The sequence below is a fragment of the Lepisma saccharinum genome, chromosome 6, assembly GCF_977018435.1.
Source record: "Lepisma saccharinum chromosome 6, izLepSacc3.1, whole genome shotgun sequence".
NCBI classification, from domain to species: Eukaryota; Metazoa; Arthropoda; class Insecta; order Zygentoma; family Lepismatidae; genus Lepisma; species Lepisma saccharinum.
In genome coordinates this window covers 80,259,285-80,272,739 of record NC_139234.1, presented here as the reverse complement: position 1 = coordinate 80,272,739, position 13,455 = coordinate 80,259,285, and the positions used below count along the sequence as shown (strand labels likewise).

The 13,455-nt window shown below is 38.9% G+C and overlaps 1 protein-coding gene across 6 annotated transcripts in view; it reads right to left on the bottom strand.

Moving 5' to 3' along the window:
- rdgB (retinal degeneration B) overlaps nt 1-13,455 on the bottom strand; it is a 336,815-nt gene that overhangs the window by 296,261 nt on the left and 27,099 nt on the right. The gene's annotated exons all lie outside the window — the stretch shown is intronic.

Genomic DNA, 13,455 nt, shown 5'->3' with positions numbered 1-13,455 from the left:
CAGGCCTGCCCCTATGTGCGAATTCTCAACCGAAACGTGCTGGACTCTGTAATGTGAGATGGATGCGTTGAATGTGTTTTACAACAAATTATTTACGTGTCCAAATGCCAGGAAACTGCACTATGTTATAAACGACGATTTGCTAACTACAGTTTCACGGTATGTAAGTACTAAAGGCTGTAATTGCTGCTAATGGTATGAATGCATCATCACCTCGTCAGAAATGTTTATGAATCAATCACTGTGTTTCGCTGCCACTAGGATCTATATTTCTCATTTCTAACCTAAATCAGATAACAATAGAGAAATGAATGTGTTGAAGCACAGTATCAAAGTTCTATTCTTATAGTTGAATACTTTGTTTCAATCGAAAAATTGCATTCATTTTCTACAGGTATGTAAAGTATTTTGTAATAAAATGTTTCATATTTTCATGGAAAAGCAAGGAAAAATAAAGTGATAAACTACCACAATGATACAGCATCACAATAATAATAACAACAAGTCAATAAGCTAACACATAATGCAAGAAGTTACTCAATCAAGTAATGACGCACTTTAAAAAAGGTGTCGTATCTCAAGCGTTTGGACATACCACACTCGTCACAAATGGTCGTATCTTATTTATGCCCCTATATATACCACTAGATATAACACCATTTTTGAGAATGTTTTAAAAGAAACTTTAATCTTCAGTAAACACGCATCCTAAATATTGAGAAGTAAAATATTATTTCTGTAGTAATACTTTTAAAATGTGTGAAAACCTTGAAATAGCTCTCTTGAAAAATTGCAAAAATTGATATACGGCACTTTGTGATGAGGTTGACGATTTACTCCATGCGGAAATTGACAAGCACTGTCAATTTCTAAAACGGATGCTATTGGTGGGAAAGATTTGAGGGGGGGGGGGATTTACTGGGCTCCACGTGGGCTTTACATGGTTGTCAGAGGGAAGCTGATTTTTCGGAACTCTTTTTTAGGACCGTCCTCAGTGGCGGAGTGGTTAGCACAACGCGCTACGACGCCAGGGTTTCAGGGTTCGATTCCTGGCAAGTCAAATCAAATAAATGCTGTTATTTGACTTCGCCTTTCTATCACTTTTGGCTAATCGCGAAAATGAAGAGACGAGGGATGATATGATGAAACTGATGAAGGTGGGGGGGGGGGGGTCATTCCATGACAATTCGCCCAATGAACAATTGAAATGTCACCCACAGACAAGGATTTGAACGAAATTGTGTACACTTGTAGCTTTCACCTAGGTAAGGAACAATATCATTTTTTTCTTCTCTGGGTCGTAGACTTTTACTGTTACAGGAGGCCAAAGTTTTCAGGATTTACTTATAGGCCTACATGTTGCTCCTGACACCTCATTGGAGAAACGTAGTACATTGATAAAATAAAATTATTTCAGCATGCAACGTTCGTAGCTACATGGATTTTTTTTCTGTTATCCAATCAAATTGTGTAGATTCAAATAAAAATTTTCCCGAAGACTTATGTGCCTTTTCTCATTGTTGCAAAAAAATATTTTACATAAACAAAGCACGTTTCGTACTGCAAAAGACATCAAATTACAAATAATAATATTTTGGTCAAAGGCGGTCATTTGAACTTGTCTATATTTATGTTTCACTAGTCCTTTAGCTATGTTCTAACAAGTTATGAAAAAATGGCTTATGTATAAAATCGATGCTAATTTATGAAAAACGCTAATGGCGAACTGGTGTATCCCATGTCAATTCGCCCAATAAAGAATTGAAATGTCGTCCACCGACACTGATTTCAACGAAATTTTGTGTATTTGTAATTTGATCTAGGTAAGAAACCACATACATCTTTTCTTCTCTTGAGTCTTATGCTTTTACAGTTACAGGACGTCAAAGTTTTAGGATTTGCTTATGTGTCGCTCCCGACAGCTCACTGCAGGAGTGTAGTATATCGATAAAATATAAATATATATTTCAGCATGCAACGTTCGTAGCTCCATGATTTTTTTCCTGTGAGCCAATCAATGTGTGCAGATTAAAATAAAAAATGTCCCAAGACTTGTGTGTTTTTCCCGTTGTTGCAAAAAAATATGATGGAGTATCTTGTTATGGACAGCAAAAGTTTTGAGTTCGTACTTTTGGAACACCTCTCGCTCTTGTCCCATCTACATATAATGTTTGTAATCCAATCGTAGCCCACCATGATATCCCTTCAACTTTGCCTACACCTACCACATCTGGCAAAGAAAATAATTTTATGGGTGGTTTCTCCAGTGCCAATAATACAATTCAAGATGGTTCTGAAAATTTGGGAGGTTCAATCCTAACCCGTAATTTTGAAGATAGTCCTGTAGATTTTCAGAAATTGGACACCGCCTAGTAACTTTGCGTAAGTTATGAATTTTTACTAGTATTCTATATTACAAGCCCTATTTTATTCATTTTCTGTGGTATTTCTTATTTGGAGCACTTTATCTTATGATGGAATTTTGACATTTCTTCTTTACGATTTCAATTTTTTTTTCCTGTTGTGTTTTTAAGGTAACTGGATGGTGAATACTCTTAAGAAACATACGAAAGTGTAACATATTTTCTTTGCCAGTACTGAAATTTGCTATAGTTAGCTAAATTTACAAAGACGATTGGTATTCCAAATTTAGGCAATTTCCTCTAATTTTTATGTTAAATATATGGTAAAAGTTAGTAAGCGTTACTTGTCTAAATCATATACTGAATTATTTTACATTTCTTGAGTTATGAGGTTGATTGCAAAACTTCGGAAGGCAGAGGCTTTTAATCTCTAGAAAACAGTCAACAAAAGTAAATCATTTCAGAGAACTTACATGAAGACCAGATAGCAACCAACTTAAAGTACGTTTCCTACACAATAAGGGTTATAGTAGATGATGTGGGTGTAACACCAATTCGTCTTCAGAGGGAGGTCTTTGATCGAACCTGAAAGGAATATCTCTCCATCCATCCCTACGAAGACAATTGTGTTCTTAAAACAAGCGTTGTTTTTGCGCTTTTATAGTGTTGAAATGCTTGAACATAGTTTCCGACAGTTGTTAAGAATGTATGTGTAAGTTTTTTATTTATTTTCTGTGCCATCTTGTATTCTTTGTTTTGTTCTCAGGCTGATACTGTTTCAGTATAAAATGGTCATTCAGTACTGTATCGGAAACTTTAGGTAAATAAATATGCAAATATTTTTCAATTTGCAGTGATGTTTTTACTTGTCATGTTTCTTTATGGTAACCCTAGCTTACTCGTACCGAACGGGAAACGAACTTACCTGAGGGGGGATGGGGTCACAGGCCCACACTTTTTTATCATTAAAATTCAATAAACCATTTTGTTATTGAATCACTGCTTTCTTTGTTGCTTATACCAGGGTGGCTACAAACAATCAGAAATGAAATTCCCTGACTTTTCCAGGTTTTCCAGGACAAAATTTACATTTTTCCCTGACAATTACAAACTAAACTAAATCGATGTTTTTGCAAATGGAAATAATAAACTCATACAGATCCAGATATGGTTTTGTTAACTACCAATATTATCTTCTATGAAATTGACTTAATTTCTCTATTCTCTATGATTTGAATTCAAACTGCAAAACTGTGAATTTGGAAAATTATTACAATTCACAAGCTAGGGAAGGATTACGGAATTTTGTCATACGCAGTAAGTTTAAAATAAAATACTTGATTATTTTTAAAGTTACGACTAAATGAGATAAGAGTGAAGAGTGATTGATTAAGAAATACAATTTGTAATTTATCAGTCTCCTTATACATTCTCGGTATTATATGGATATTTCCACTGAGGTTTGCAACCCTCTGCTTGCAAGAACCGTGAGTGCTGACTCATTTCTCGATGCATACAGCTACTTCTCTGTAAAGCAAACAACTTAACTCTTGCATATAAGTGAAACAATTGAATCGAACAAAGTGTCATATTTCCTTACATTATCAATGAGATTTCTGCTTCAGTACAGTATATCCAAGTGAAGTACTGTGAAACTGACAACATACAGTTATACCATTAATGCTGACGAAAAGGGTATGTAGGTATTAGAAATTTAACGCAAGGAATTTATAGAATTGCATTGTATAGGTACCTGATTTAGCTAACCACACATTAAAACAGGAACACTTTAATAATAAAAGCTTCTGAAAGTTCATATACGAGGGGCATCCTGAAAAAAGCTCCAATGGTGCCAATACGCAGCACTAGTGGTCAGAGATACACACACACACACATGCAGGCAGGAAGAAGTGGCATGTAACTGTAATCTGGTACAGTTGCAATGCAGCAGTTTTAGGACAGTTCTAGGTTAAAGACTGCAGCTCTCATACAGTCTCCCGCCGAATGCGATGAAGCCTACATTGCACGTTCAGAATTTGGCACAGAGCCACCAGCAATCCTGTGAGATATGCAGACCGGACGTTGTGAGTGATAGTATGGTCAGACGATGGTGCAGACAATTCATGGAAGGCCAATCGAATGTGCACAACCCCATACAGCTGAGTACACATGGGCCCTTTGCATCACTTCAGGTGAGAGATCTTGGACCACTCCCTGTACAGCCCTTGCCTTGAATGTACCGACTTTCATCTCTTTGTTTAACTGAAGAGGTTTCTGGCAGGGCAAGGATTTGACAGCTACACTGCAGTAGAGATAGTTCCAGTCTTTGCTGTCTTTGGTTTGATTTTGGTTTGGTTTGAGTTGGTGTTTTAAGTCCACTTTATGCACAGTAAGGCTAATCGAGACTGGACCTACAGTTTAAAGTGGGATCCGAACCACTATATGCCTCCACCGGGTATCGAACCCGGGACCCCTTGATTACAAGGCGACGATGCTACAGTCTTTGCTGTCAGACACATATACCATGGGCATACAAAATTTAGTGCCATGCTACGACAAATGCCAGAACAACGGCGGTGAATATGCTGAAAATTAGGTTAGGACTCACTGTTACTAATGCAATAAATTACAACTGATATTCATGTTTTATTTATGCCTAATCGGTAGGGACCTTGATATTTTGTTATTTTTTTTCAAATTGGTGGCCGCGGTGGCTCAGTCGGTAACGCGTCTGACTACCATGCTAAAGGTCCCGGGTTCGATCCCCGGCCGGTTCAAATCCGGGAACTTTTCTAACGATGGAAGCGGCCCCGGCGCCTACCCAGCGTCGAATACCTGGGAGAAACCCTGGGGGGTAAAGGTGATCAGGAAGGTGATGCTGATCACATAACCCCACTCACGACCGGATCAAGAAAGTGTGGGGCGTTACCCCCTAGTGTTGCCCACGGGACGAGACGGGACAGGCTTTTAAAAATTCGAGACGAGACGAGATTGATCATGTGTCCCGAGACAAACGAATATTTTAGAGACGAGACAGCATTTCCACGAGACAGGCAAAAGTCTCGTTTCGTGGGCAACACCATTACCCCCACACCCCCTATACGCCTTCATGGCGTGGTGCTATGCACAGATTAGCCTTTTACCTTTTTTTATTGGTGCATTTTCTTATTTTTTATATTTTACTATACGGTGTTATTTTTCCCAAAATTCACATTTTCATTTTAGCGCATTTTCTGGCAAATATCTGAAGTTATACTACCTTCATGGTGTTTTTAAACTACTGTTTCAAATTGTAAGTCACATGGCCTACGCCTCTTCTTGAGAGTTTGATATCTTGAAAGTTATTTTGGAAAAGTTATTTTCCATATCCTTATTTCAATTTTAAAGTAAGAATTTTAGATAATGGAATTTTCCCCATATATATACTGAAGGGTGCATAATGACCATAAGTGGCGACGCATCCAAACAATTAAAATCAATCAATCTCACGTGACAGATACCGATATATTATGGCACCAAATCTTTTTTTGACTTGTTAGTGTTACGTTTCCCAAAATTCGTGTTTTTGTTTTGGAACATTTATCTGCCAAACTTAATTGCATTAAACAAAGAAACTTAATACCCCATTATGCTTTTAAACTATTATTTTAATTTGTAGGTCACATGGTCTACGTATTTTCGTGACAGTTTGATATGTTGGAACAGATTTTTGAGGAAGTAAAAGTAAAGTGCTCCCTTGCACTTTTCCGTCAAGGTGTATAGGGGTGATGTGATCAGCACCACGCTCCTGGCTACATTTATCCCTTAACGTTTCCTCAAGGTACCAGCTTCATATGATGCTGGGTGGGTGCCGGAGCAGTTTGAATAGGTGGAAAACATCCCGGTTCTCCCCTGCAGGGGATCGACCTCGGGTCTCTTGCATAGTAGTCAGACACCCTAACGACTGAGCTCCATTATTACTCGCTCGACAAATGCTGATGGTGCGCACTTACCTTGGTAATTCAAAACATATCTCGTGCGACAAATACGAAGATGTGGCTCCCGTGTGATGGTAGATACGCACTCGATCTCCTGTTAGAACCCTGCCACTTTACTCTGTGATGCAAATGGTTTTGGTAGAAGTTGAAAAAATCGTGGGAAATACATGATTTAATGTGGCTGTCGGAATTATTCCATGTACGTATAACTCTATAGTTTACTCTTGAGTAAAATGTTGGAAAACTTGCATGTTCTATGTACACAAACATGGCCTAGAAAACACAAGAATGTTGGATTTCATGGAATTTTTCGTTGTTTTAGGACATTTCTTTAAAAAAAATCGCTGAAAACGTCAACAATTTGAATTTTATGCCAAATTCGCATTATTTCGATATTTTGAACGGGCAAAAAATGTGTCCAGACATCACTGCACATTCCTAAACATAACTTCGCAGCAATTACCATTTTTTACGGTTTTGGCGTTTGCGAAAAATTAATGTCTCTACTAATCGGAAATTACTATCTGGCCACCCCTCGTATAAATCAGTAGATGGAAAGTGAAAATTGAGCAGGGCTGACAGAGAAAAGTCAATTCTTGAAGAAAGTGATTTGCTTTTATGATTGAATGATTCGAGGAAATATGATATTAAAATATTTACGTATTTATTATTAGTATTTTGTTTCATAATATTGGACATTAACCTTACTCAGTGAGAGATTAATGACCATCTCTCACGAGTTTAAACAGAGAGGACAGAGAGTTTTGTTAATTTCATTGCAATACTAGTGTTGCAGTAAATTTGAGGTTGGGAGCATGCACTTGCCAATTTTTATAACGTTCAATGCAGATTTATGTTTCACTTTTTCGTGATAGTATTCAATATAGCCTATATCCCGTTTGGTTGGATTCTTCTTGATATCTAAGACTACTGCAATGTCATTGTAAACGTATGTTAACTTGTGCGAAACCAGTAATACGTCAGGATGATGAAAGAAAACCTTCGTAAGCACTGCTACATTAAATAAGGTGAAGTGAACCAGAAGAGTAATAAAATTCCAGCAGCATATTTGCGGTCTAAAGCTCTTCTTGTTTATGAATGCGATTTTTGTTGGATGTTGCAGTCCATGCAATTTCTGTCGCATGTTGTAGTGAGATGATTTGTCGGGTGGGGATATTCGACAAAAATCGTATGTATCAATGGAACCTATTTGTTTCTATGTTCCTTCAGTTTGCCCAACAAAATGCCTTACTATGACGTCCAACAACTATCGGACGGCGCCACCCGCTCTTATCCCCTCCATCTGTTGACAGGTCCCCTTACTACTCCCGGACAAGAAAAAATGATAATTCAATGAATTTACCACGTAATATTTAGAGGCTTAACCTTTACTCCCCCGATGAAACCATACGGTATCAGCAGAGTAAGGTCGTACTGGTCCGATGATACCATATGGTATCATGGTGCTGATTACAAAATGAATGTGCTTTTTGGACCTTCATACTCTTATATTTGGGTGGACACTCTGACACATGTCTGGAGCAAGCCTGGGAAATTCATACTGATGACCAACCTCCCTCACTCTCCGCAACATATCCATGCCACATTTCCGCATAGAGTTTCACATTTTAGCTCATTATTCAACTTGTATGGCACCCAGGAACATGAAACACGATTCAATCTCTTTGGAAACGTCCATTCTTTGAAGAGAATACTAAGGTTTGCGCCTTCTCCCCAAAATAGCGGGAGAAGAGGGGACAAACTCCAGATTTTTGTGTTTTATTTCATTGAAATTCGGTGGTCGCGCCCCCAAACCCCCACTCCTCGGTTCGGCGTTTTGAATTGTACACGGTTACATACTATGATGTTTTAGCTGAAAAACAAAACATATCCGAAGTAGATTGCTCCCATAGTGCCCGAGTTATAAAAATTTTCCTCCAAAAATTCAAATTACCTATTTTTCGTAAAAACAAAAATTCACAGTTTGGCTTATTATTCAACTTGTATGGCACCCAAGAACATGAAACATGTTTCATTCTCTTGAGAAATGTCCATTCTTTGTAAAGAATACTGAACTTGGCGCCTTCTCCCAAAATTTCTGGAGAAGAGGGGGCAAACTCCAGATTTTTATGTCTTTTCCATTGTAACTCAAGTGACGTGCCCCCCCCCCCCCCCAAACCCCCCTTCCTCAGTCTGGTGTTCTGAATTGTACAGGTTGCATGTGCTGATATTATAGCTGCAAAACAAAAATTATCCGAAGTAGATTGCTCCCATAATGCCCAAGTTATAACAATTTTCCTCCAAAGAGTGTTCGAATTTAAAATTCCCGCCGAGAAGCCCGGGCGAGAGAAATTTCTCTCTCTCTCTCTCTCTCTCCTCCTGCCATCACCGGTTTCGGGCGTCGTGGTTGTGTTGCGCATAAAAGGGGCCTAAAAGTTGAGACCGAATCTTACGAACGAGATTTCCTGTTCCCATGCAGAGTTCCATAACGATATCTTTAAATAAATAAATAAATAAAAAATGTTAAAAATTCAATCAAGACGAAATTTCCTGACATTTCCCTGACTTTTTTTGACACCTCAAATTCCCTGACTTTTCCCGGTTTTCCAGGTTTTCCTGGTCTGTCGCCACCCTGTTATACATGTGAAGTTATTTATAAATTACAATAATTATGAAAATTATCATCATTAATAAGAAATAATAACCAATTATTGCGTGAGTGTCACACACATATTTTACCATGCACTAAAACTCTCTAAAACAATAGTTTTTCATTAATGTATTTTTGTTTATAGAGGTGTAATTGTTCATTATAATAATTACCAAATTTACCATCATAAATAAGTGCTCCCCTGTGCTTAGCACCACGCCATGAAGGCGTATAGGGGGGTGTGAGGGTAACGACCCACACTTTCTTGATCCGGTCGTGAGTGGGGGTGATGTGTCAGCATCACGCCCCTGACCGCCTTTACCCCCCAGGCTTCCCCCAGGTACGCATGTTATTCGACGCTGGGTGGGCGCTTGGGCTTCCAACGTTAGAAAAATTCCCGGATTTGAACCGGCCGGGGATCGAAGCCGGGACCTTTAGCATGGTAGTCAGACGCGTTACCGACTGAGCCACCGCGGCCACATAATTTACCATTATTACCAACCAATTGTACACTCTCACTGGCATGAGTGACTCGAATAACAAGCATTCAAAGATGGCGCCTAATAGGCCCATATAGTGTATTTTGCCTTTAATTTAATTTACAGTAATATTTTTATGAATGTAATTTATTTTCATTTTTTTATAAAAAATTTAACAGTTGAAAAATCGAAAAAAAAAACGAAAAAAACGTGAAAGTCAGCGCCACCGGATAAGATAAACAGGAATTGTACATATATTGCATATATCGAAACATTTCAGTCGTGCCTAGAGCCTCCCCATGGCGCAGTGGTATCGTCGTCGCCTTGTAATCAAGGGGTCCCGGGTTCGATACCCGGTGGAAGCACATAGTGGTTCGGATTCCACTTTAGTGTAGGTCCAGTCCCGATTAGCCTTACTGTGCACAAAGTGGACTTAAACACCAATTCAAACCAAACCAAACCAATTTCAGTCGTGCCCCTGCCTCTAAAAGAATGTTCATGCAAAAAAAAAAAAAAAAAAAAAAAAACAGCAATTAATGAATACAAAAATCCGTCAAACTTTCTGCTGCCTCACGTCGCTAGGAAATCGCTGTCACTTAGCAGAAACAGCTTGGAGTAACCGATGACGAGGGGGACGTGCTGTATGACCCCTTTTCCTTGAGATAAGGCGACAGTCAAGCTGCTAATCACGCCGCAATAAGCACACCTTTACGACATAATTTATGAACGAGGTTCTTGCTGCGAGGTGTTCACGACCGAATAACGCTTTGCAAGTCAATGCTCAAATCGGAGAATAAACATTATGGTTTCCTTTCTATATTTACGATGTTTACGTTTGTGGTAATAGCCTGAGGAATATTTGCTTGGAGTAAATAGCAAGTAAGAAAGACGGGTGCTTGGAGGATACGCAACAGTGGTCACGAAAATCAGCGAGTTAGGATCATTCAACTGCTCCATGGTGTTGGTTCATATAATAAAGGTATTCTAGCGAGTTATTTTGTACTCGTTTACTCCTGCGTTAGACCGGTGGGATGTAGAAACTCCCGCACAGGCCGGCTCCAGGGAAGTTCGAAAGGGTGCTCGCGCACCCCTTAATATTATTTCGCACCCCCTTGCGGTGGCTTTTTCAAACCTCATGTTAAACTAAAAGCACTAACTCTCACAGTGTCATGTTACGTTACGAATTGTTAAACAATGTTATATTCAGTACAAAATGTTAGGTTTTGACATGAAAAACCTATTATTATTGTGTACAACAGGCAAGCCATTGACCCTAATCTGAAACTGAAGCAACACATACTTAACTGTAACACTGTTAAGCCTTGCTTCCATGTTAACAAAACGTTAAAATACTGACTAAGGCAGAATTTATTGTATAAAAAATATATATACACTAAAAAGGTAACGTTTACACCCTCTAAGGGTCTTTTTCAGACTAATATTCTAGATTCTAGTGTGAATATTCGTCTGAAGAAGACCCTGTTAGAGGGTGGAAACATTACCTTTTTAGTGTATTAGTGTATATATATATTATACAATATGTTTCTGCCCTGGTCAGTATTTTAATGTCTTATACTTAACTGTAGTGTCGGGGGACTCCACAAAGTGATTCAAGCATGAATGTATGTTTCAAGTCTTCCTCATTTTCAACATCGCACCCCCTAAATTTCATTACGCATCCCCTTAGCACCCCTAGGTAATTAATTCTAGCGCCGCCGCTGCTCTCACAGGTACTATATTTAGTTATTTCTTACTAACTTAGCAACACTGTATTCCGTCCTTTGGTGATCCTTTCGGTCACATATCGTAGATGGTGCCTTTCCTTGAAAAGTCCTAAATACAGAGTATTCTATAAAAACGAAAGAAATAATACCGGCAAAAGAACATTATTTTCATCCCTGCTAGGGATGCTTTTATCCCCTAAAATAAAATGGAAATGAAAGCATGTCATTTACTATCTCTTAACAATGTCACAAACACATCTGAAAAATCATTCGTGTCCATTAGTGGTCCAATCACTAAAGATTTCCAAGTGTGCAAGCTTGTGGATTAAAGGAGAACACCATTCTCCAACTAACCAACCTCACCGAGCATGTATTAAGGTGTTCACATGAAACTTGTAGGTAGATTAAATGGAAACTGTTTGAACCCGGCAAGTTTTCTGTGTTACTAGTTCGACAGCTTTTTCGTGTACGAGTTTGGGTTTTCTTAGAATGTAAACATACTGTTTCTAAGTTACGTGTAAATGTTATCATAAGACTTAGGTTAGAACCAATAGACTTAGGTTAGAACCAATAGTCTGAGGAACTTAGAACCGCAAGGTAATAGTTTAGTTTACTGATTGGTAACATATATACAAATTTGCATACCGCACCCCCCCAAAAAAAAAACTACTTCCCAAAATGGAATCACAAATATCTCACTGATTGGGCATCCCCCCCTCCCAAAGCAAAAAGCTTAATTCGCACAGTGCCAACAACAATAATAAAACAAGCAACCTGAAGTTTTCGGCCACTTGACGCACGCCGTGATGGAAGTTTTGGGATAGCTATTACCCGTAAAAAGTTTTTAAGAAATTACCTTTGTTCTAAGGAGAGCCTTGGAGCTTTTGTGTAGAAGTATTTATAACATTTGCTGTTGGTGCGTGCGATCCGGATACGAAAAAGAGACAATAGTTCACTAGTTAATAGTTGACCATTCATAATTTTGGAACGGGGCCTCCCCGATGGCGCAAAGATAGCATCGTCACCTTGTAATCCAGGGGTTCCGGGTTCGATACCCGGTGGAGGCACATAAGTCCCGATTAGCCTCACAGTGCATAAAGTGGACTTAAAACACCAAATCAATCAATTAATCATAATTGTGGAACGAATTTAATTCTGAAAATCGATGGTGAAGAGAAAGATTGTGTATTTGAAGATTAGAAAACTAAATCAACTTCAGGAAAATTTGCAAGTGCACGCCATCTACGTACGTTGAACTATTCTCATGAAAATTTTTAGACTGTTCTCTTTATAATATTGTCGATACCAATGGACCGAATACAAGAGCCATACTTCGCCGGACCCAGTGGCCGAGTGGTTAGCACATCGCGCTGCGACATCAAGGGTCCCAGGTTCGAATCCCGCTCGGGCTTGGTTGTTTGTGAATGTCCATTCATCAATTTCATCACTCATTACCCATCAAGAGGCACAAAACGCGAAGTAAAATAAACTAAATCAATCAATCAATGAATCAACAAGAGTCATACTCAATAATGGATAGAACACATGTTGCCCACGAAAAGCTGAAGAGCCAGAAAAAGAAAGAGAGAGAGAGAGAGAGAGAGAGAGAGAGAGAGAGAGAGAGAGAGAGAGAGAGAGAGAGAGAGAGAGAGAGAGAGAGAGAGAGAGAGTGTGTGTGTGAGTGTGTTTCTACTATTTAATTTAATATGCTCTGCAAAAATTTCTGGTGACGCCCGAGTAGTCATTTTGTACTGTAGTTGAATGGGTGAGAGAAAGAAGGAACAGATTCCATATTGGAGACAAGAGAGAGAAGGATATCGAACACCCCTTCCCCCTCTCCACTGTAAAACCAAACGCACGATCCATTGTGATGACGTCATGGAAGCCATCCTGACGTCACTACTTTTCCTGAGAAGAAAAGCTCCAGAGTTCGCGTTTCCTCAATAAAATGCGGTGACGCCTGACATTTTAAGCAATTTACCTTGCCACGTGGCGATATGAATGCCAAAAGAAACTCTCCCGTCCCGGAAAGATAAATAATCAACGTCCCGAAAGAGCACGGAAGCACCTGCTTGCAGAAAGTAAGACTTATTTCCCACATAAATATATAGTTTCCAACTAAAGGTGACCATCAGTTTCCTTAAAGAATAGAAATACGAATACCATAATCTACACGTATAATATATATAGGGTGGCACAAAAATCGCGCACCATGACGGTAAATGGTTGATGTTTCTTCTTACAGGTGTAGAAGTCATTCTG